Source organism: Periplaneta americana, chromosome 16 (genome assembly GCF_040183065.1).
Source record: "Periplaneta americana isolate PAMFEO1 chromosome 16, P.americana_PAMFEO1_priV1, whole genome shotgun sequence".
NCBI lineage: Eukaryota > Metazoa > Arthropoda > Insecta > Blattodea > Blattidae > Periplaneta > Periplaneta americana.
Window position 1 is genome coordinate 36,414,464 of NC_091132.1, and position 27,207 is coordinate 36,441,670.

Here is a 27,207-nt window from a genome sequence, read left to right on the forward strand (position 1 = left end):
TTTCATGTCTGTGTTGATGTCTCTATAGGTGTGGTTGGCATTTGTGATGTGTTCTGCATATGTGGAGGTGTTTTGTAATTTTGTTATGGCTGTGATGTGTTCTTTGTAACTCAATTTCAAAACACATACACTCTTTGACTCTACACTACGAACGCACCAACACAGGAAACAAGAGGCGCCAAGACCAACAACGACCAGTTCCGAAGATGACCGAAAATAGGTCGAAACATGTTAACAAGGTACGTTAAAATTTAACACAAGAAAGTTCTTATCATACATATTCCGAAGTAATACAGTTGTGTAATCAATATGTATAGTTAATATTAGTTTAATATTTGTGTGTTTTACGTTTTCGTGAAGTTAAATAATAATGCATGCTTAAATTTGTTAAAATTCTGGCGTGAGAGACGTGGCAACATGTTTAGCAGATTTCATGTTGCTGACAGCTGCACAGACGTACAGATCAGCTGAGTTCAAGCTTCCTGTCCATAGGTCTCCTGCCGAGCGGATAGCAGTTCAGTACAGGTAGGCCTATTCGATAAACACTCAAAATGTCATTCACAATTCAAGAATATCATGATATGGAGAAAGTCTTCGTAATTCAAGTGCGGCAAGAAGGATGTCCCGTCAACGTTTTACGCAAAGAACTTTTGTAGCAGTTTCTCAACGACTATTAGAAACTGGGAGTCTCTACCCTGTTTCGAAAATCACACAACGAGAAATTTGTTTAAAAATGATACTGCTTTACGAAAGCGAGAGAGATTAAAATTTTGCTTTCGAGAAAAAATTCGTACGATTTTGTGCAGTAAACCATTATTTATTTTTATATGCAAAATAAAAAATGGAGCAATATTGTTAAATAAAATTTAAATTTAATATAATGTTCTATTAATGAGATTGAAAGTATGTATTTGCTGCTCGTTTTATGTATACAACAATAAAATTTGACTGCCTCCGTGGTCTGTTGGTCAGCATGCTGGCTTCCAGATCCGGAGGGCCCGGGTTCGATTCCCGGACTCAGTTCTCGGTGAATTTTTCTTGAAGGAGAAGAATTCCCTGGGTGTCTAGAGTCTGGAAATTTGTATGAATGTGAGTATGATTGTGTGTGCCGGGTTAGACTAATATTAATTAACCAATCATCACAAATATAAAAATACATCAAGACTGTCGCTGGGCAGTAACCTGAACACACGTTTCAGCGTCACATTGTTGACAAGTAACTCCATCCGTTAGCACAACCATAAAGCATCTAATAGATGCTATAGAGTTACCAACAACGGAAAAAAAAAAAAAAAAAAAAAAAAAAAAAAACAAACAATAAGATTGCGCTGTCCGTTCATGCATCAGAACAGAGGATCTGTGTTGTATCGGTATGTCAGTACCCGCTTCAGCTGTACTGTGTACTTCCCCCTCCTCCCCATACAGCAACGTTGCAAAACGTCTAATATTGTAAACTGTAATACACATCAACAGATCACGACGTAACAGCAACGACCAATGTGCTTTTTAAATAGTGTTTTTAAATATTGATTTTAAAAATTTTAATTTTAATAGAGTGTTTTACCAGCCAATAGCATATAAGAGTTTTAAGGTATTTATTTATGTAATCATTGTAATACATCATGGATACAGCATATTATGCACACAAACACACATGCGCCTATTGGCTTGGTTATTAATTAGTATCATATACACACATCTCAAGATGGTACACCAACGTACCGAAAACGTTAATGTGACAAATTAATAAAATTTATAATTGTAACATAAGATAAGCATAGATGGTCTAATTAAAATTTATTACACTGTAATAGTTAGTTAAATAATGCAATTACAAAAAAATTGTGAGGACATTTTTTCTTCCTTATGACATGAATAATCATCATACATACATCTTGATTACATAACTTTTAACACTATATCACTTCGGAATACGTATTATGTGTTCTGAAGATGGCCAATAGCAGGCCGAAACATGTTAACAAGGTAATATAATTTAGCACATGAAAGACACATAATACGTTTTCCGAAATAATCATCAGTTAAAATAATGGCATTTATACCCCTTACACCCTGTATACTTTTCCAACGCCCATAATTTATTTTTACGAATTACATGCGAAATAAAAAAATCCCTACCTACACGCTTGAACATAAGTTAGCGTCACGTTATTTACTGTGCTTTATATCCAGCGTTGAAGCTATAATTATATTTACATGACTGAAGTGTAGAACATCATTAAATACCGAAAAACACATTTCCTTCTAAGGTAACTCATGCACCGACACAAGCATATCTACAAGATGTCAGCAATCCATTATAATCCTAAATACATATATGGAATGCGTGAAGGTAGGCTATATATATTCCTGAAGAGTACAAAGCAGTAAAACTGATAGTTCAATAACTCCATTACACGCGACAGCAGTTAAGCAATTTATCAACAAGAAGGCATGATAAAAGAAACAGCTGGTTGAGTAATGGATATGCTCGGATATTGTTTTCTCAGTGTGTTATGTAAGAAATATCTCTACTTATGCGAATGTATGATTGTACAATCGCATAGCGGAGGAATAAAGAGACATAGGATATCATAACTTTTCATCATCATCATCATCATCATCATCATCATCATCATCGCCTAAAACGAGACACTATTTCTCAGATAAGATTTCCTTTCAATTTTATAACGCAAGAAATTTTGGTCTATCTCTATATTCTACTCACGACTAAACATTCACTCTTGAATGTTCACTGATTCGATTTTTCCTTTGAACAGGTTCACTGATCAGTACAGGACATCGGTCAACCATGTAATGAAAATTAATTGCAGAGATGTACAGCCCACCGCTGTGGAGTAACGACTAGCATTTCTCACCGTGTAACAAGCGGGCCATGGTTCGAATCCTCGTTGATACAAGTTACCTAGTTGAGGTTTTTCTTGGGTTTTCCCTCAACCTATTAAGAGCAAATGCCCTTGCTGGGTAACTTTCGGCGCTGGACTGATTTCACTGGCATTATTACCTTCATTTCTCTCAGACGCTTCCTAATCATCGCAGTTTATAAAGCGTCGTAAATGAATCAGTTAAAATATAATGAGAGAGACAAACTGTGTTGACTGATAACAAACATTTATTTATTTATTTATTTATTTATTTATTTATTTATTTATTTTATTGCTAGTAAGTTTGAAATGAATACAAATTAATAAATACAATGAAAGATAAACTAGCCCACTCCTGAATGAGAAAGACTCGTGCTCAGGAGGGGATTCCAGTACAGACAAAAATAAAATTAAAATTGAGAGTGAATACAGATTAAATAATGTTTAATATGTTTAAACCCAAACTATAAATCGAATACAAATTTTTTTATTAATTTGGAGAGGATTCGTGTTTGAAATATTATTGGAATAAAATTTGTTTAATAATCTGGGACTTTGACTCATGCTATGATAAAAAGCTGCATTGGTTTTACATTTTGGTTCAGACAAACGCAGAGAATTCATATTTTTAGTTCTATATTTATGTACATACCTTTCAAAGTTATTAAAATTTCTATGAAAATATTTTAATAAAATAAAATAATACATTTGTTTAATGTTGAAAACTTTGAAATGTTTAAACAACAATTCAGTTGGGTAATCTTTCTGCTTTTTTAAACACATTTTAATACTTTTTTTCTGTAGTAAAATTAACGGATAAAGGTTGGATTTATAAGTTCCACCCCAACCTATAATACCATACATAAATATTGATTTAAATAATGCTAAATAAATTACACGTAAACAGTTAAGTGACAAAATATTTCTCGGAATAAGAAAGTAACATAATGTTTTACGTAACTTATTACAAATATAATGAATATGATTATTCCATTTTAAATGATTATCAATAATTATACCTAACTATTTAACCTCATTACCTTCATTAATAACTGAAAAATTGCAATTTATATCGGAACAATCAGAATTATGCATTTTAATTCTAAGTATAGATGAAATTTGTTTATTACCTTTATTATTTAAAGAAAATGGGATAGCTATTATTTTCTCTTTATTAATTACAAGTGAATGTAAATCGAACCGTTTTTTTATTTTAAGCTGCAATTTGCATTATAATAAGCATCAGTCCAAGTTTTTCCACTTAAAACATTATTTTGTAGTATTTTGTAGTAGGCCTAAAACACATGCCGGAAATACTTAGGGTGCTATTCATAGACATTACGCAGCACGCGCTACGAGCGTACTAAGCTAGCCCCGGCTATCCACTGGTTACTTGTACAGAATTCAAATCATATCCTATCGCTAACACTGGTTTATGAATACGAAAAACGCTGATCATCCACCGAAAGCCCGCACTAAAAATGTCTATGAACACGGCCCTTAGCTTCTTAGCAACATGGCGCGGAAGTATCCAGGAAAGAATCCCATGATAAAATTACTTCCTGTAGGACGTAGGCGCTCACACTATACCTCAACTTAGATCACAACGTAAGATACTCTATTTACAAAAATCGACTAGCCAAATAATGCAATGGCTTGGAATACCTCAACAGCGTTTTTCGTGATAGGTGGATTGGAAGTGGTGGTCCAATATTCTAGCCTGCTAGGTCACCTGATCTAAGCCCGATAAACTTTTTTTTGTGTGGGACCGAGTTTATCGTATTCCAGTTGCTTCAGCCGACGATCTTGTAGTACGGATCGTTGCTGCAGCCCATGAGTTAAAAGAAATTCCTGATATGTTTGCGATGGTCAGGCGATCAGTAATTATGAGTTGCAGAGCCTGTATGGAATCAGGAAGACCGCACACTGAACAACATCTCCAGTATTTTTTTTTTTTTTAGACGATTGTGCAATTGCATCATAGAGATAATTTTTGCTTTTTGTATGTACAATTTTAGAGTTTTAATATGATTTTTGTTAACTAATAATGGTTTGTTAAGATTATAAGTTAGAATTGTAATACATACAAAATTAAAAGTAAATTCAATAAAGCAGAAGTATCTTTCAAATAAAATAATTAACACTTAAGAACAAATTGGTTTCTGGCCATTGGTTTCTCACCTCAAATTGTTTACATCGATGTCTTCTACAATTTCTGGAAGTTTGTCGGTTGAATTTAAATTCACCCTGTACACATCTTTCGGAGCGTGCTCTGTTCGCAAGAATTTGTTCCGTGGAATCGTTATGGAGACAAAGAACTTCACAATAAAAATTCGCTAAATAAAATCATTCGAACTGAATGGCTTTAAGAAGAATAAAAAACATAAAAATAAAAAAATAGTTCAACAATCTTAAGACGAAAGACATGAACGATATGTAAAAGAACCCTGTCCCTGACAGAAGGCCTGAAGTCCGACATTTCTCGCCCATGTTGAAGTTAGACAGTGAATAAAATTTATAGGCCTAGTTGAAAGTTCAATTGAATAAATACCACACTGCCATTAATAAAATAAAGAAATGGACAGTTGTAAATGATACATGTTGTTTCGTTACTCATTTTAAGAGATAGATAAAATTTTCAAATCTGCTTTCAGCGACCAGAATATTTCACACTTTTCCTATCTAGAAAATTCACAACCATTCAAAGGTGGTGAAAATAAGCCATTTTAAATTACACAAGAATGAAAAAACGTAACAAATCCTAAAAAAAAATGTCTCAAAGACAGAAAAAAATACCATTAATCTCAAATTCAAGACAAAATTTAATGCAATTTCACAATTAACTAGCCCTATTACATTACATAGCCTATTCTTACTTACTTACTTACTTACTTACTTACTTACTTACTTACTTACTTACTTACTGGCTTTTAAGGAACCCGGAGGTTCATTGCCGCCCTCACATAAGCCCGCCATTGGTCCCTATCCTGAGCAAGATTAACCCAGTCTCTGTCATCATATCCCACCTCCCTCAAATCCATTTTAATATTATCTTCCCATCTACATTCGGCCTCCCTAAAGATCTTTTTCCCTCCAGCCTCCCAACCAACACTCTATAAGCATTTCTGGATTCGCCCATACGTGCTACATGCCCTGCCCATCTCAAAGGTCTGGATTTAATGTTCCTAATTATGTCAGGTGAAGAATACAATGCGTGCAGTTCTGTGTTGTGTAACTTTCTCCATTCTCCTGTAACTTCATCCCTCTTAGCCCCAAATATTTTTCTAAGCACCTTATTCTCAAACACCCTTAATCTCTGTTCCTCTCTCAAAGTGAGAGTCCAACATTGCATATTCATTAAAATAAAAATTAATCATGACGTTGGAAAGATAATAATAATATAATAATAATATTTATTAATACTATACACTTGAGCTACATTAGGCATTGCAGCCCGAAAGAGCAGAAGCTCGTGCTCGGGCGCAGTTCAGATCAGTTATACAAAATATATCACAAAATTACGAGAGTTCATTGAGCACAATCACATTAATAAATGGTAAAATACATACAGCATGTAATAACAGGGTCTATATACAAATAGAAAATACAGAAGTACATGAATATTAGAGTAACAATTTTAACTCAATTAGCTTAAACAATTAAATAATTAATCTGATTTGTTTCTTAAATCTATGTGTGTTAAGTGTACTTAGCTCAGGGTAAGCTCTAATTAATGTATTATATATTTTGGGTCCAAAATTTCTGCTGTGTTTTAATCCAGCAGTTGTGTGGCATTTGGGAGTATTTAGAAAGAAACTGTAGTTTTGTCTCGTCTGGTATTCATGAGGATCATATTTAAATTTATTGTGGTTTTTATGGAAGTAAATCAGCAATTTTTGTTTATAAATTTGCTCTAGATTTGATACGCCAAATTCCTGAAAAATTAATTTTGTTGGGTAATCAAAAGGTTTATATACACAAATTTTGATAATTCTTTTTTGGAGCAGATTTAAAGGACGGAGAGTCGATTTTGCCATTCCTCCCCAACCTAAAATACCATACTGAATTATTGATTGAAACAGAGCTAAGTACACAGTACGCAGAACATAAACAGGTAAATAAGAGCGTAGAATGGAAAATTTGTGGATTGTTTTACGCAATCTGTTACACAGAAAGGAGATATGCTTGTCCCATTTTAAATGTTGGTCAATAATAATGCCTAAATATTTAACTTGTGAGGATATACTCAAAGCGTTACATGAGCAAGTAGGTAGGTTACAATCATGTATAGTTATACTTATATTATTATTTATTTCTAGTTGCTCAAGGCCATGTCAACAACATAACAAATTGGTTAGGCTATGAAAACGCCTAAACCTAGTATTTACGCCACCTGACGACAAAATTATGAAATTTTCAAGAAACATACGTATTTATGTAGAATTTAAGATAGGAGTAATATCGCTCTCCACCATTGTACTTTGTCAAACACATCTCTCAAGCAAAATATTGTGACCTGAAAGAATGAAGTTTATATGCACAGTGAAGATGCATTGCCTCATATAAATGGAAAGCAGTAATGGACGTATGAATGGATGGGCACGGAACAGGGCACTCAATACGCCTTCAGTCCCAATGGACATTGCATATAATAACATACTGCGGTCGCCGTGCACAGAAAAATATCAATACAGATTATGGTCATAAATAAATCCCAGGCATAAAGAAACGACAGCACTCGCTCTGATATGCGGAACAGAAGCCATAATAACTCTCGATAATTCCAGAGTGACTCAATATGCTAATTGCTATCATACGTAATCTGAAGAGAAGACACGTCATTTGACGTCTATGACCGGCTGAGGCTTATTCAATGCTAAAATATCGTAAATAAATCCAAGGCATAAGAAAGCTTCAACACTAGCTCTGATATGTGAAAAAGAATCCCATATCATCATCATCATCATCATCATCATCCTTCACGAATTAGGCCTCTGTAGACCTGTTTCGGCCCCATCTAGGAATCTTCTAAAAGGTCTTCCTGGTCGACGATGTCCTCTAGGTTTATACTGCATCATAATTTTTGGGATTCTTGTATTTTCCATTCTTCTTACATGATCTACCTAATTGAATTTGTATCTGATGATTTTTTCTTCTACTGACTCTACTTCTAATTGTTCTAAAATTTCTTCATTCTTTTTTCGGTCTAAAAGAGTATATCCTGCTGTCCTTCTGAAAAATTTCATTTCCGTTGCTTTGATTCTGTTCCTGTCTTTTTTCTTTAATGCTCAAATCTCGCTTCCGTATAAAAGGGAGGGTAACGCTAGTGTATTATATATTTTTATTCTTGTAGATTTTTGTACTAATTTAGCTTTTAATGTAGTGTTTATTATTCCTAGAATTTCTGTAAATTTGGTAATTTTCTTGTCCACATCTTTTTCATTTTGATAAGATATTTCACAACCCAGATAATTGAAATTCTGTACTTGTTCGAGGCATTGGTTATTGTGTATTATCTTACTTCTGACTGGGTCTTGTCCTAAAAATGTAATTACTTTTGATTTTTGTGCTGAAATTTCCATCCCAAAATCTTTTAATATTTTATTTAATGTATATAATTTCTCTATGTAAATTATTCTCTGAATTGGAAATTATGACTTGATCATCGGCATAGAGTAAGGTATTTAATGTTAGAGCACTGGTTATTTTGATTCCTGATGTGTAGATTTGGTTCCATTTTAAAATAATTTCATTTATATAGATATTAAATAAAGTTGGTGATAGTGGACAACCTTGTCGAACTCCATTATTAACTACTTTTCTTTCGGATATACAGTTATTTATTTTGACACTTATTTTGCTGTCTGTGTTGATTTCTATTATATTTTGTAATAGCAAATTTGGAATATTTTTTTCTTGTAATATGTCGAATAAAAGGTATCTTCGGACTTTATCAAAAGTTTTCATAAAATCAATAAAAGCTATATGGGTTTCTAAATTAAATTGTCTTCTTTTTTATAACAATAGTTTGATACTAAATAATGGATCTACACATGATCTTCCTTTTGTAAAGCCATTTTGACACTCCAGAAGGAAAGTTTCAGCACGTTTTTTTTTTTTTTTTTTTTTTTTTTTTTTTTTTTTTTTTTCATTTAAAATCCTACTAAATATCTTACAACATGTGTTGAGGATACTAATCCCTCTATAGTTTTCAACATTTTGTTTATCTCCATATAATTCTCAATAATCTAATGAGAAGAATTAGTTCAAAATAACATTATATTGCCGAAATAAAATAATCGCATTGTAATTTTCTTTTCTTTCTTGCATTGCTTTACTATTCATAACAAAACTACCCATGTAATATGTACCAGGGACATTTCATAAATAATGCATAGGTTGGCAGAACTGTGAAGTGGATGATGCAATACCAATATAAATTACGTCAGTTGCAGTTGAAGGTTTGAGGAAGAAGCACGTGCGTCCATAGCTTACTCTGTGCTTACATAACGAGAACTAGAAATGGAGCCTACACGTGTCTCGAGTATAAAATAATAATAATAATAATAATAATAATAATAATAATAATAATAATAATAATAATAATAATAATAATAATAATAATAATAAATAGCAGCTTCTACCCCACAAATAATACTTTCTTCACTCCAGAACACTAGTACCCCTACAAGATTTTATGCCTTAGACCACGCAGCTATGACCAGGAAGACGCAATAATAATAATAATAATAATAATAATAATAATAATAATAATAATAATAATAATAATAATAATAGTAATAATAATAATAACAGTAATGTTATTATAGTAAACACAACTCTGGTACCTAACTGATTAACGGTGGAAAATTTAATCATTGATACCAACAAGGAATCACTCATGAGGCAATTAGGCCAGAAGATAGGGGCCTGTTCCTTTGTAAAATAAAAATTATATAATTGTATAAACTGAGCCATTTTCTCAGAAAACATTTCTGCACCAAAATAACGACGGGCCATTTCAAAAGAAAAGCAACTCAAAATTTAAAGTTTTGAGAAACCTGCATTTTAGAGTTTCGTGTTGCTGTGAAAAATCCAAGATCATTGAAATCAGTCCAAATCCTGTTAACGATGTTTCATATATGTTTCAAATTGGAGAGATGTTAGTTGGACTTTTCACAGCCTAATGAAGCTTTAAAATTCAGATTTCTTAAAACTTTAAATTTTGAGTTATTTCCCTTCTGAACTGGCCGTTCATATGTTAATTTTATCAAAATTTCATATTTTCATTATTTCAGTTTTAAAATCAACATTTGGGGAACTAAAGCTGTTACGTAACATATTTATGCTATAGATTATACAGGGCTTTAATTTCAAAACTTACCAGTCTAAATAACTAATTATTTGAATTGAATTCAATTTAAACAAAAAACACGTCAATTTAAATATTGAGGGGGAAGACTGAAACTAGTCTTAATTGTATTTTAGATTTCACCCCCCACCCCCAGCCTCCCCCCCTTTGAAATTTCAAATGGCACTCCTATATTTTTATACTTAAATATGAAAGAGTATTTAATTGTTTATACACTTCATTCGTTTTCGCATCATTTGTTTTCTATCGTCGCCTGGCAACCTGGATTGTTGTAATTGGTGATTAGAGCTGAAGAGAATAAATCTACAAAAACTTACTGAGCATTTATTTTCATGTAATAATTATGTTTGTGTATTAAATTATTTTAAAATGGTGTATATCCTTCAAGAGAGAACATAAATCATCCTTATTCATTAAATTTTGGAAATTACACAAAATAAGCTGTGTTTTCATCCTACAATCAACTGATAATAACACTAATGCAGGTTCCAGGCGACGATAGAAAACAAAAGATGCGAAAACGAATGAGGTGTATAAACAATTGAATGCTCTTTCATATTTAAGTATAAAAATATAGGGGTGCCATTTGAAATTTCAAAGTGGGAGTGGGGCTGAAATCTAAAATGCAATTAAGCCTGGTTTCAGACGTCCTCCTCAGTATCTAAATTGACGTGTTTTTTGTTTAAATTGAATTCAATTTAAATAATTAGTTATTTAGACTGGGAAACGAAAGCCCTGTATAAAATGTCATTTCTTTTCTAAACACGTAATATAATAATAATAATAATAATAATAATAATAATAATAATAATAATAATAATAATAATAATGATTTATTTTAGCTGGCAGAGTTAAGGCCGTAAGGCCTTCTCTTCCACTCAACCAGCAAAAAGTGTATATACATATGCATGAACTTACAAAGAATCCAACAATTTGATTTAGATGAGAGTTACATGTATACAAAAGTTATTTACAAATTAAACAACAAAATACTATGAACTATTAATTAAACACTGAAATAAACTGTGTAGCAGAATTAAACTAAAATACATAGAATGTTAATATATTTCAAATAATATTAGATAATAGAAAGAGATTATTACGAGACAATTAAAATACAGCACAATCAGGATGATGTCTAAAGAAAAAAGTAACAATGTAGTCAGTGATAGTTTAAATCAGTATGATTGGAGTGAAATGCTAATAAGGTTATCTTTTAAGCTGTTCTTAAAGGTGTTTATTGTCTTGCAGCCCCTAATACTTTGTGACAAGGAACTCCATTGACGCGAGGTGGATATTGTAAAAGATGATGAATAACAAGATGTTCTATGAAGAGGTATACTTAGCGTGCCACAGATAAGTGATCTGGTATTTACGTCGTGGTTAGAGTATAGATAAGAGAAACGAGACGAAAGGTAATTTGGTGTTGAGGTGTGCAGAATTCGAAAGAGTAAAGAGTAAGTTGTAAAACTTATATCCTATATGAGTCGACTGAATGTCTAGCTGAAAAATTAAATTGAAAAGGAGAAAAATTCTGAGTATTTTATTATGCAACAAGCTAACATTTCAGGAAAGGGAACTATAACCTTACCATGTAGGCTATCGGCATTTCTCCAGAGAATTGACGAGTTTCTTCAGAAATATGTCTACATGAGTGATTCGACAACGGATAAACAATATATTATGTTACGTAATTCACTTACGTGCGTATTCTGCCTCACTTTCTTAGTTGGTATGACGAAGTACGGGATACTTCCTGGAATTGTTCTTACCTGTAAGCAAGAAAATAATATATCAATACATTGAAAGTAATGCGGCTGTAATATATGGGGTAAAGAGAAAATACTCTTTTATTTATATAAACATATATGTTCAATAGCAATGAGTCTTCAGTGCAGCTTTTTGAGTAAATGGCTCTAGAGTTTTGGCTCGTGGGGAAGGGAAAAACAGTATTTAAATTACAGACTTTTTAGATACTTCTCAAAATATTTCAAGCTGATTACAATAATTTAATCTGGCTCAAATTCAGCTATATTTTCTGTTTATGCGTTCGTATCAGCTTTTATAAATTAAAATAATTAAGTAATTCATATTCATTAAATCAAATAAGATCTAAAAATGTTATTTCATTTTAGTATTAATGAAAGAAAAACATAATATATTTTGAGTCCACAACGTTTTTAATGTAATGTAAGATGTAATCCATTGCCTGAAAACCCTTAGAAGAAAATGAAAACAAAAAATAAAAAGCCTTACAATTTGAATTAAAAAAAAAACTAGAAGAACTCTTCTCAGGTTCTCAGCCAGGTGAGTTGGAGACTTGCTTCCAAGCTTTCGATGGCTAGCTCTGCCATTTTCTTCAACTCAATATTAATCGTATCACGTGGTACGTAACAAAATGCTCCAAAGTTTTTTTTTTAATACAGTCAGTACATTTAAATTCATCCACACCTCCATACCCTCTTACCTAGCATCTCGTTTTGTTTACCTTTCACTACCTCGAACCCGGAACATGTACCTTCTCTCTATTTCTCGGCACAGAACATCCTTCTACTCATCATCTTTCAGTATATCGATTTCACGCCTCTGGAATTCTCTCCCTGACCATGTTAGAGACTGTCGGACAATATCAATATTCAAATTTAAATTTAAAAATCACATTCTCGTTCATGAAATTGCTTGTTGAACACCCGTCAGGTTGCGCAACTTCGGCTTAACCCATAACATATAGTAAATATTGTAACTATACCGTTGTAAAATTGACAATTGATATGTAATGTATTTATTATTATTATTATTATTATTATTATTATTATTATTATTATTATTATTATACAAGGTGCTTAGGAAAATATTTGAGGCTAAGAGGGATGAAGTTACAGGAGAATGGAGAAAGTTACACAACACAGAACTGCACGCATTGTATTCTTCACCCGACATAATTAGGAACATTAAATCCAGACGTTTTAGATGGGCAGGGCATATAACACCTATGGGCGAATCCAGAAATGCATATAGAGTGTTAGTTGGGAGGCCGGAGGGAAAAAGACCTTTGGGGAGGCCGAGACGTAGATGGGAAGATAATATTAAAATGGATTTGAGAGAGGTGGGATATGATGATAGAGACTGGATTAATCTTGCTCAGGATAGGGACCAATGGCGGGCTTATGTGAGGGCGGCAATGAACCTCCGGGTTCCTTAAAAGCCAGTAAGTAAGTAAGTATTATTATTATTATTATTATTATTATTATTATTATTATTATCAGTTATCACTGTCATCATTGCTATCTCTGTTTTTCTTTCTTTTTTTACTGTATTAGTTCGATGAGAGCTCTACAGTCTATAGTGTTCTTTTGACCCTGTTGACCCTCTAAGGGCTTTAATTTAATTTGTATTATTTTCATCAGCGTCTGTATTTCTTTTTTGTATGTGCTATCTAGTAGGACGGAAGAGAAGGCCTTATGGCTTTAATGCTGTCAGATTAAATAAATAAACACGTTGAATAAAATTTCTTTTTGTCAAGTGATGCGACCAAGTTTCTTTATAAATCCATCGATTTTATCTCTTACTGTTATTGTGTTAACATGTTGGCCTTGCAAACTATTATTTGAACTGTTTAAGTGTTCGAAAAATACATCAACAAGGAAGGACAGTGTAAGAAGCCACGGAGAATTGAAAAATAAGTTTGCATATTCCGGTACATTAGAAGTTGGGTGATACTCATTGGTTTTAAATAAAATTAACGTTGTCTTCGATTTTATAGGGATTTTCATTTTTTGAATGGGGTTAAGTACCAGTACGGCAGTGGGGAGGGGGGGGTCACAAAAAAGTTTCGGAAACACTGCTCTACAGGTTCCTGGGACGGACCATAATAGCCTATATATACCAGTAAAAGAGAGACAAATTTACATTACAGGTGTATGGAAGTTAAGCCACAATTTCTATATAATCTTGCATCACAAATCTGTAACACATAAAGACAAATTCATTCTCCCGCTATTAATACAGATAGATGTATTACACACACTGTATATAGGGAGATAGATAGTTCACAGTTCTATGCATTCATAATACGGCAAGAGATGGAGATCATTAGTTAGTATCTACCATGTGCAGACTCAATAAGGATTCCGTGTACCGTATCACGGTGTATGGACACAGTTCGGAGAATTATATGGTAAACAAGTCTCCATTGACTCTACTCGATTGTTCCGTATGAATAAATTTTAATCAGTTACTTATAACAAGAGAATTCAGAGTTAACGGTACACTTTGATTCTTGACGGCAGCAGTGTAGGAGTATTTATCCAGTTTCGCAGTTGGAAAACAGAACAGAATTTGCAATAAGTTACACACTGTAAATGTTTATGTAATAAACATAAACAATAACAAAGAAAGAGAGACAACACAGAGTATGTTTACCTTCAAGAGGAGTTGAGGAGAAGCATTATTAATTTTGACACGAGTTTTACAAATTAGTCTCATGAGAAAACAATCAAGTACGATAAACTTTCTGTATTGGATGGTATTTTAGTACGTCAAGACAGTAAAAGCTCTCCTCTTCAGTGTATATTTACCCGCAAACAAAATAAACAAAACTTTTCTAGCCTATGGCATTTTGCATTTTCGAATCAACTACCTTACGTTCTAAGTAAGTTATAAGTAAAGTATTTTGTAAAAGATAAAAAAAAAGGTCAAGTAAGGTTATTATGATACAAAAACTCAATCTGTGCAGTAATCTTTCTATCAAAGCACCTACAAATTTGAAAAAATTAAGTCGTGTGCTACTTTAGACACATAAAGAACTTGGAGTTAAATTTATTTCTTATTTGTAACAATGGATAAAATTAAAACAAAGTCAGTGTATCACAATAGCCTTCTGTGTGGGCTATTGTGATGTATCTTACTTACTTACTGGCTTTTAAGGAACCCGGAGGTTCATTGCCATCCTCACATAAGACCGCCGTTGATCTCTATCTTTAGCAAGATTAATCCAGTCTCTACCATCATATCCCTCCCCCCTCAAATCCAATTTAATATTATCCTCCCATCTACGTCTCGGCCTCCCCAAAGATCTTTTTCCCTCCGGTCACTAACACTCTATATGCATTTCTGGATTCGCCTATACGTGCTACATGCCCTGCTCATCTCAAACGTCTGGATTTAATGTTCCTAATTATGTCAGGTGAAGAATACAATGCGTGTAGTTCTGTGTTGTGTGACTTTCTCCATTCTCCTGTAATTTCATCCCTCCTAGCACCAAATATTTTCCTAAGCACCTTATTCCCAAACACCATTAACCTATATTCCTCTCTCAAAGTGAGAATCCAAGTTTCACAACCATAAAGAACAACCGGTAATATAATTGTTTCATAAATTCTAACTTTCAGATTTTTTGACAGCAGACTGGATGATAAAAGCTTCTCAACCGAATAATAACAGGCATTTCCCATATTTATTCTGTGTTTAATTTCTTCCCGAGTGTCATTTATATTTGTTACTGTTGCTCCCAAGTATTTGAATTTTTTCACCTCTTGAAAGGATAAATTTTCAATTTCTATATTTCCATTTCGTACAATATTCTCGTCACGAGACATAATCATATACTTTGTCTTTTCGGGATTTATTTTCAAACCTATCTCTTTACTTGCTTCAAGTAAAATCGCCATATTATACGGAGAAATGAAGTAAGGCTATTGTGATACACACAGATGTTTAATGTATCTCAATCCCAATCACTAATATTACAGAGAGCATTGTAACGAAAACAGAGATATACTGAAAGAAAGTTTAATGTTGTAAAATTCACGAAAGGTTAAAAAAAATTCGGTACTGAAAATCAGAATTCTCAGGTGTTGTCATCCTTATAACGTTTTAAGGGGACGTTGAAGACTGAAAACAGCAAAACTGGCAAGTTGCCATTTAATTCTTTTTTATTTTCGAAGCTACTCAACCAAAAATGATCAAATTTTCCAAAATTATGTACATGTGTGCCTTGAATTTGCCATATGAATTTCATTCTGATTGGATGAATTATTTGGTTATATTGCTGAGTTCTTTGAAAACACGTTTTTTTCGGTAACTGAAAACATTGGTTTTTAATGTACTTTTTTTTTTCAAAAACTATCACAGGCAGAATTGTGAATATTTTTTCACACTTGTTAGGAGCCATAGGCCTATATTACAATCTGAGAAACAAAGAATCTCATACCTTCATTGCCATTATGAGCCGTTCACAGCAGAAGTGGTGTAAGTCAAAATTGGGTAATGAGGTCTGAAGTAAAAACGTTGTAAAATACAGCGCAAAGTAGCAATTAATATGACCTTCGTGCTATCCACTGACTACTAATAGTTTAAATAAATTCAATATTAATTGGTACTTTGCGCTGTATTTTACAGAATGTTTACTTTAACCCTCATTACCCATATTTAATATTTTAGGGGAAAATTCGCTCCGGCGCCGGGGATCGAACCCGGGCCCTTGGTTTTACGTACCAAGCGCTCTGACCACTGAGCTACGCCGAATTCAATCCACAGCACCGGGTCAAACTTGCTCCTTCGATGTTTCCCTTTGTGGCCTGATTCGGTGCTGTGGATTGTGTTCGGAGTAGCTCAGTGGTCAGAGCGCTTGGTAAGTAAAACCAAGGAACCGGATACGATCCCCTGCGCCGGAGCGAATTTTTCTCCTAAAATATTAAGTGTCAATATTACAGATAAATTGTGTAGGACAAATTAATATATCTATAATATCCTCATTACCCAGTTTGGCTTACATCACTTCTGCTCTGAACGGCTCATATATTTGTATGCAACATTCCTAATACAAAAAATATGTTTTCAGAATATTTAATATGCAATATGAAGATGTCTTAAGACGTATCAATATAATCGTTCTTTATTTGGTGAAATAAAGTATAATAAGCATCTGTACAAAATTTGAATCAAAATTAACCTGGAGTTTCTGAGAAAAGGTACACTGAAGATTGCAAAAGTTCTGACAAAAACAGCGATAAAGATAAATTTGATTAATGGTGCTATGTAGTCTAACTTGCTATAAAACATCCTATTTAAATATCGTAAATGACAACCTTAATAAACTATGTATAATTTTATTCAGAAAAGAGCGGCAAAAGACAACTGAATTAAAAATGAAAAATGTCATGTTTGATACTTCAAATCTCCAACTTTCCCTTAAACAATTATTCCACTACAATGAAGATACTTGAAAGTAATATAAAAACCAGTACAATGGGAATGTCCTGAATTTTAATTTGAGACTGGATGCATTGTAGAATATGGAGAAATACTTGTAACTTACAGGTTAGTCATTACTGACACTGCAAAATATTAAAATATCAATTTTTTTTTTTCAATTTTATATTAGTTATGAAAAAATATAGAGTATCATTAAAAAATAGCTCAAATAGGCTTTGATTTTCAGTTCATAACCACACAAAACATTTACCATTTTCATTGCATGCAGTTTATGATACTACACATACGTTTTCGAGAAGTCTTTTTAGTAGATCAAACACGAATTTATTATTCCACTTAGCAAACCACGTTTGCACAAAAAATATGGAAACTTCGATCGTGTGGTTGGCATTAAAAACACTGTCAGGTGAGCATAGCCTAATCTAATCTAACACAGCATAGCTTCAAGTTTCTCGACACGCAGCAAGGAATAAGACGTTGCAAATGTGTTTCTCGAAAGACGTTTCCTCTTCTTCTTATCTGACGTATCCTAAGCGTGTCTTCCCTCCAAGATCACCGATCACTTGCACAACGTTAATACCAGAAGTACGGATACAACCCGGAGAAGGAAAGGAAATCGCTGCTGCAAGGTTGATAAATTGATAGCACAGTCACATTTGTTACATTCCACTGCAATCTTTTAACTTGTTTTGAGCAGCATGTTTATGTGTTACGTTCGTAGGAAACTAACGTGTTTATTCCAAATCCTGCAAAGTATGAAAAAAGAGAAGCTCCGACAAATTCATCAGCAAATTCTTAGTGTATACGGCGAAATAATGGATAAGCAGATTATAGGAAGTGGTGTAGTCAATAATTGAATGTAGAAAGAATGTACCTTTGCATTGGTAGGCAATTTTTTATTATTTAGGAATATAGTGTTAAAATTTGTGTAATCAATATGTATATATACCAATAATTATCTTGAAACCGTTGAAGAACACATTCCTATTGCAATAGGTGTGATGATCAGTGAACTATATTCAATGATTCCTGAAGTCTCCAACGTTTTAGTTCATAAAAGTGCGAAAGAAAGGTTAGTGCCCACGTGCATCAACGTCGGTTAGTGTAACCACCGGTTAAAATTGCCACCTAATCCCTGGTTAAGCATTTTTACGGTGCATTGACTTCGGTTCAGACTTAAATAGAAGGTTAATCACGGTAATCTCTAACCGGCCATATTCGAGCGGTTAAAGGAGATAATGAGTGATTAATAGACCAAGTAAAACAAAATGGCGGCCAGATCCACACCTGATTATTTCGAAGACGATTATTATTATTATGCAGTACTTGAATTACTTGGATAGAGATTATAGTGATCGTGAAGTTTCTTTAGTGGAAAGAGAGAATTCTTATGAGGAATTAAATGACAGAAAATTTCAGGAGGCATTTCGTTTATCGAAATCTACAGTGTCATTTCTGCTGCAACAAACGGGTCACTTAAAATAACACAGAAACAGTCGTATTTCTCCTATGGATCGGCTGCTCATATTAAAATTATACGCAACTGATATTTTCTTTATTTTAAGAGGGAACACTCCAGTATCTCTTTCTCTACGTCACTGGTTGAACGAAGAGAGGTTATGGATGAATCTTAGGATAATGCACAGTTCCCTAGTATAAATGGGATCCTTCATAGTATACACACATTCGTACTAATCTTCTTCATCCTTTTCCTTTATTCAGATTCCATCTGTTATATATATATATATATATATATATATATATATATATATATATATATATATATATATATATATATATACATATATATACATACATATATAATATATACTTGAATATACTAATTAAGTCTCTCAGTACTTCAAAATCATTTTGACTATAATCATTTTTGCATTTCATTTTCAATTCTGTACGATTTTAACCTAACAGCATTGAAAAACAAAGAAATGCAACTCGCAAAACATAACAGCGCCCAAAGGCAAACAAAAGCAACACGAAAATAAAAGACACGTTCATTTCCATGCAGAATGGAGTAAGCGCAATCGTTTTTAGACGTTGACTATTATCTTTGCAGAGGAATGGATGCTTTCCTTTAGTTATTTTGTAGAAACAGTCAGGGGCGTATTTTGCGGATTACCGGGGCTACCGGCGGTAGCCCAAGGAAATTACAAAAGAAAAAGTTTATAATATAACATAATGTAATAATTTTGTATTATTAGTTTTACCACAGTAATTAAAATTAAAGTAATTGTTAGATTTATATGCGTTCTCTGCTCTCGAAAAGAAACAAGTTGTCAAGGCGGCATCACTGGAGAAACCGCTTGCTACGTGAGGTAGCCTGTGACCGTACCGCGCACGCTGTCCTGTCGCACAACTGCCCATCCCCCCGCTCTCTTCTGTTTACATCGTGCAGTGTAAGGCCGGGTGAGTTGCCGCTCTCGTGATCGGTTTCTTCGCAGGCGCGAAGCAACAATACGCTTAGCACGCTAGCTCATGAATGTAATTGTGTTCTTGCAGTGCAGTATTTTAAATGTGATTTGTTCGAGTGTCTAAGAGTTATATTAATTGTTAATTATTATTAAGTTTTTAATTTCCCAATTAAGTGATATTGTGAAAAATATGGCAGAACAAGTTTCTGGAGAGGTTTCTGTTGAAAATGACTGTGTAATAGAAGGTTTATTAAAAGTGACTTTTAACCGTCGTACATACAACGAGGAAGTTGAAATTGTAAAAATGGAAAGTCCAACTCCTAAGTTAAATTTGTCCATGGACGTAAAAGAAAAACAGCGTGACTACACACGCCATTTCACTTCAACATCATATGGTAAGTGGAATTGGTTGTGTGGTAGTTCTAAACTGTCTAAACTATTTTGCTGGCCATGTTTGTTATTTAGCCGCGAAACTAATGTGTGGTCAAAAGAGGGTTTTCTAATATCAACTCCCTTCGAACGGCAGTCCTAAAACACGACAAATCAAAAGCTCATATTTGTAGTAGCATGAACTTTGCAAACTTTGGGAAGACAAGAATTGATTTACAGCTAGATAAGCAAAAAGCTCTACATATCAACCAACACAATGCTCCTGTGGAAAAAAAATTGGGAGATTTTACTGCATCTTATTAACGCAGTCTGCTTTCTAGGAAAACAAGAATTGGCTTTTCGGGATCATAATGAGAGTGTGGAATCAGACAATAGAGGAAATTATATTGAATATATAAGTTCCTTAAGTGAATTTGACCATTTACTGGCCAATCATCTTGAGAGTTCAACAGTATTTCCTGGTACTTCTCCCGCAATTCATAATGACTTAATATTTGCTATAAGTGGGGTTATGATAAAGAACATAAAATCTGAAATAGAAGAAGCACCTTTTGTGGCCATTGTTGTTGATGAAACAAGTTACTGCTCTAATCAGAATCAATTGTCCACTGTTTTAAGATACGTCGATAGTACTGCCAATGTTCAAGAACGGTTTATAGGATTCACAAATGTCAGTTCGGGCAAAACTGCTGCTGCTTGGTTTCAGCATTTGGAAGGTGTTATAGCAGAATACAATGTCGGCAATAAGTTAATTGCACAGACATACGATGGTGTTTCAGTTATGGCGGGAAATATTAATGGCTTAAAAACAAAAGTTCAAGGAAAGTATCCTCAAGCACTATTTGTCCATTGTTACAGCCATGTTCTTAATTTAGTTTTGCAACAAACTACTTCATCCATTCCAGAATGCCGCATTTTTTTTCAAAACACTGTCGGGTTTAGCTGCATTTTTCTCATCATCTCCTAAAAGATCAGAAAAACTCAAGAATTTATGAAAAAGAAACTCCCAAAAGTAGCACCAACTAGATGGAATTTTACATTTCGGCTTGTAAATACAGTAAAGTAATACAGAGAACAACTGACTGCTTTCTTTGAAAATATCATTTGTAATGACTCTGAAGAAAACTGGGATGATGATGTAATTGTGCAGGCTCAAGGATATTTGTATTTTTTTCACACAGATTCAGAATATATTTCTTCTTGAAGTCTATGCTAGAGTGTTCGCACATACAGATGTGCTCTACAATATTCTTCAGACAAAAAGTCTAGACATAGCATACTGCTTGCAAGAGGTATCAAAGTTAAAAAATACTATATTCGAGTTCAGACGTAGTGGGTTTCCGTCCATATGGAGTAATGTGGAAAATGAAAATTCTTCAGCCAATACAATGGAACCACCATTAAAGCGAAGAAAAGGAGATGATGAATTGAAATACAGGCAGCTGTACTACAGCATACTAGATCGTATGCACATGGAAATTACTGACAGATTTTCTGATTATGGAAAGCTTCAGTTCACATATCTTCTAGATTCTCAAAAATTTTCTGCTTATAGAGAAAACTTCCCGAATGAGGCACTAAACAAATTATTTCAGTCCTATAACAGTCACTTTGATCAAGTACGTTTGAAAAATGAATTAAGTGTAATATATTCAGCAGAGGTCTTTGATTTTTCGAACAAACCTATCCATGAAATATTATCTGCCATATATGAAAACCAGCTGAACCAAGTTATTCCTGAAGTCCTTAAATTGGCAACATTAATTGTGACAATACCAGCTACGTCAGCATCAGTAGAAAGAACATTTTCTGCGTTGAGGAGAATAAAATCCTACCGTATATCAACTCATACATAAGAACGTTTATCCGGCTTGGCACTGATGTCCATTGAAAAGTCATTTCTACAGAAACTTCGCAAGCGGCCCAACTGTAATTTCAATGACGAAGTCATCAAAGTATTTTCGTCCCAATCAAGACGTCTGGAATTCATATATAAATAGGTAAGGAATTTTATTATAGGGACTTTAAAATATATTTTGTGTAATAATAGGGTCAGTGGTAGCCCAGGCCCTTAAACCTGTATACGCCACTGGAAACAGTGTATCATTATAGTCTTTACGCTGGTTAAATGAGGTGTCAACTAACCATGTTTAAGTAATCTGTGATTATGAATGGTGCACAGAAATTACATTTTAATCACGGTTACTGTTTAACCTTCGTTTCATAACCTATGATTACTGCGTTTTTAACCGATCTTGATGCACTTCGCCATAGGTCTAGACTACCGCAAGATATGTATGATAGCTACCGAACACATTCAGAGAGAATCACAAGAATAACCGAATGGATCCTGCACTACCGCTTCTGATCCGTTACTCAGAAGGTGACGAATTGGTTGATTGTGTAGCGACAGAGTACGAAAGTTGATCTTCCACCACACACCAAAGAGTAAGCAATAGCCAATGCAGCAAAAAAAAAAAAAAAAAAAAAAAAAAAAAAAAAAAAAGCAGTCGTCTGGGGGGGGGAGAAGACAGATGCGTACACTATACCTATTCTTGCTGCAAGTCAGCGTAGGACACACATCGCGAGCAAAACAAAAGCTATTGCATAGTTTTAACTAATAAGTTTTAGACCACTCTTCCCACAGTCCAGATATGGATATCAAAGATTCTACGACACCGAAATATAGAAATGCGTTCCTAAGCTTAACAAATGAAGACCAAATATTCTAAATGTGCTAAGTGCCAAGTTTATAAATTTCATTTTATTCAACCTAAGGGAGGAACATCCTTTGAGAATATCATACTAAATTGTCTTTGTCGTAGCTCAACTGTAAGTGACTCATTCGTGCGCCAAGACACGGTGTTGTAGGTATTTGAACATGCATTGCGGAGTGTTTTTTTCATCGATATCCCAGAAAGTTGTTTTTGGTAATTAGCACATTTAGAATATTAGGTTCTCAAATGTCTTCATAAGAATGATGATTATGTAACATGTAATGTGTAAAGAGATTAATTACTCGATTTTGTAAAGGATTTTGTTTTCTTTTATTGCGTTTGTACATTTGCTTTCTATGGGTAGATATCCCTCGTAAATATTTAACAGAAATTCTCTCTAAAAATACATCACTGAATCAAAAAGAAATAAAAAAAAAATTATAGGAACAGGCCTATAGGCTACCATTTTCAAGTCAACTATACCTGGTAAGGTTTATCTTGTCTCAGAGCAATAAAACCAAGTCCCTTCAAATGAGGGTGAAGATTATAGGAGGGTTGTTGTAAATTTTCAGGATTCCTTTCAAAATCTTGTTATTGTACAGGCTGTCGGAACTCAGTTTCTTGAAAGACAAGCTCAGTGACGGAACTACACAGTACGAAGAGAGATATTTTGTTATTTTATTTAGCGCTACAGAATGTATCAACTAGTCCCTTCCGCCACTGGATGGATGGACGGCAGCGCTCCATTCCCCCAATCGCCATAACAACACAGACGAAGTAAGACATACCTCCTTTCTCTCTCTTTTCGCATGAGACAAGATACAGCACACAGCCTTTAGTGATGCAACTAACCCGTTTTCAGCGACACGTCATTTTAACGATGCTGAATTTTCTTGGCTTTTTTTAAATAAATACAAATGAGTGCAAAAATTTCTGACATGCATGTAATGAAATTAAATTGTACTCTTAATTTACTTTACGCTGCTCAACCTCTTGTTCACGCTCACTTTCCCCAATTGCAAAATCAATTGGTATACCATTCACACAGCACAGCTTCGTCACAATGAAACGTACGTCACCATTAAATAAGGTCTCTCTCCACTGAATATTCCGACGCCAATTCAGCTTCTTTCAACTTCATTCCGCATTTGTTCTACTCCAGTCTGCATATTGTGTATGTGTGTGCGTGCGTGCCAGGTTTTAATTCGTATTTGGCAACCACTGACTAGATCAAAGGGTGGGGAGTGGGAGGCTGAGTGGGTAATACAGAAACACAATACGTATGCGATACTTGCCCACTTCCAATTTAGCTCGATATACATTGAAATGGCATTCATCTGCGGATACTTCCACAGTAAAATAAGAATGAGCTTGCTTTTGCGAGACCAATATTTCGATATGGTGACCTATCAGATTTCAATGTCACATTAATGCGTCGTTTGACAAATTAAATGCTTGTATAACGGGAAAAGAAGCATGAATTTACTGATATGACAATGATATTATGAGGGTCTTTGAGGGCTATCCTTCCTTAAGGAGATTCAAGAATAACTTAAAAAGTTGTGTATAAAGTGCAAATTAAAATTAAGGTGACATTTAACATTTAATTGTTTAAGGTGACATGTATTTATTTAGCCTGACGAGTTACTCCCTTGGTTTGAATGGTAAATTATTTAAAAATAGCATGTAAGAGGGTCTTAGACTAGAAATATTTAGCTTAAATGTAGTTCTGTTTATAAGTATGCATAAGGGTGTAATTATTTGACTTATTTGAACTGTTGTATCAGTGAAGCGAGGTAAGTCAGTGAAGTTATGGTTTTACAGTGCAGTGAATAGTTCCGATCAGTGATAATTTATAGCGTCAATGAAACATGTTCCATAGTGTCAGTGAAATGTGTTATAGAGTGTCAGTGAAATGTGTCCTAAAGTGTCAGTGAAATGCGTCATAATGCCACTACAGTGAGTGAGATTGGAGTAAAGTGAAAGACTATTGAAAATTATGTAGGGCCTATACATATGTAGGTTGTATTGAAAAATTAGATTATTTTATGTTTTATTATTAACTGTAATTATTGTGTTAAATTGTATTGTGTATATAATTATATTGTGTATTGTATAATTGTATTGTGTATTGTAATTTTATTGTGTACACCACTGCCACCGGGTGCTTGCCCACTTGCAGTGTAAATAAATACATATATTATGATATTACTATTAATAATAATAATAATAATAATAATAATAATAATAATAATAATAATAATAATAATAGGTAGAGCATAGAAGTGGAGGAATATTATTGGACAGTAAAAAAATCGATCATACGAAAATGAGTATTTAAGAGTTGTTAATTCATTAAAAAAGTGAATCTGATACAACGTTAATATAGACGACGTATCATATTGTGAACGAATGAATGAACAATTAAGTAAAAAAAATTGAATAAACAATTACATACCGGTAATCAAAATAAATAAATAAATAAATAAATAAATAAATAAATAAATAAATAAATAAATAAATACCGTAAACTTTCCAAAAATACGCTCAACGTCTGCGCCGTTTTCAAGGCGTTTAATAAAATCTATTTTGTCAGAAATACTCAGACGTGAACATGTTTGTGACAATGATACCTTATTGGCTGGGGCAGGTATTTATGGAGATTAATTTTATCATTTATGTTTTTTAATATTGGTGTCGGCGGAGATTGTTAGAGATTTATTTGTACTCTTGGCGGAGATTAATGGAAATTTTGGAAAATACAATAACTTTGGAATTGGAGTATTAATTCAGTATGAATATTAGTTTACAAATAATTAACATTATAGGTTCATTGGATTCTGGTAAAGGTGCGGTATGGCCAATAGACAATATTTGTTGGATTGAGATTATACATAAAAAAAAAACTTGCAGCCCTCAAATTAACACTCTCAAATTATTAGTGAAATGTTGAATTCTCCGTCTTTTGAGTTCACTAATGTAATCAGAACACCTGGAATACCATGTTATATAGCTACTTGAATATATAATAAATTCAAGTGAAAAAAAAACTCAGAATATGAAATTAGCTATAAAACGACGCAATAGTAATAATTCGCTATTAGACCCTATTTCGGGGTTGTTTTATCCGCATATTTATTAATCAGAATCACTTAATTCGTAAAGATTAGTAAAACTCTATTGTATATCTATTATGTCGTGATTTTCGCGATCTCCATAAATAAATACCCGGTCTTGCTTATCGGTACGCGAGGTTTTGGATTCTCGTCACAAAAACAGACTACGTTGTACTTTACTGCTGTTTTCTTAAGACTCAAACACATTCTATTACTAGACTTTTCTATATTTTATTAGTCTAAATCTCGATCACAATTAGAATTTAATTTCCTCCATGGGGACGTTTATTACTGTTGTCTTCCTTTCAATGAATTTAGGCCAACTGGAATGTTCCGCTCTTATGTCATCTCTTCTTTGGACTGCCCACCGCCTATTTTCTATTAGTTGGAATTTTTAATGATTTCTGTTAGCCTAAATTTGCCATATTCTTCATTGAGGTATGGAAGGCAAGGTACATATTTAGCTCGTTTGTCATCATTCATCTGCAGTGCCTGAATCGTGTCTCGAACAAAGCAATTGGTAGGGTCTAAGACCATCTCTTTCTGGGTTCTTCTATTGATGACAATTATATCCACCCTTCTATGAGAATCATCTTCAGACATACAATGAATCTCTTCATGCACTTCCCATTCTCTGTTTCTTAGCAAGTTGGCAATTGCTGTACGGGCACGATGGTGTCTGTTGTTACGCAGTAGCTCTCCCTTTTTACAGAACCCCAGTACGTGGCCAAGTGTTTCAGTCTCGCTGCAGCCGGGATGGCGAACAACGGGTAGTACTGAAGGTTCTGCCAGGACAGATCTCACTGCAATGACGTTGCAAGACATCTTCATGGCATTGATGTATTCAGAGGACGAAAGTCACTTTTTAGAGGAGATCCAGGAGTTGGCTTTGGGGCATTCTTCATATTCATTCCTTGCAGGCTCTCAGCATGGTAAACAGCGTTCTGTTTACAAGCTCCAACTTTTGGCGAAGAAATACAATACGAAATAGTATGACATGTTTCACATAAAATTCAAAAGTTGTGACTAGAGATCGGCACAGCGTGAAGAAAATTTTGCTAAAATATGAAATTTATTTTGGAA

At 33.7% G+C, this 27,207-nt stretch overlaps 2 long non-coding RNA genes across 2 annotated transcripts in view; both read right to left on the reverse strand.

The window, feature by feature from the left end:
• LOC138691284 (uncharacterized) overlaps positions 1–24,121 on the reverse strand; it is a 47,286-nt gene extending 23,165 nt beyond the window's left edge. The window contains exons 1-2 of the long non-coding RNA XR_011329795.1: positions 24,083–24,121; positions 11,961–12,029 (exon numbers count right to left, since the gene is read on the reverse strand). This is a non-coding gene — a long non-coding RNA (uncharacterized lncRNA). The remainder of the gene's footprint in view (positions 1–11,960; positions 12,030–24,082) is intronic.
• LOC138691283 (uncharacterized) overlaps positions 1–27,207 on the reverse strand; it is a 666,235-nt gene that overhangs the window by 524,160 nt on the left and 114,868 nt on the right. The gene's annotated exons all lie outside the window — the stretch shown is intronic.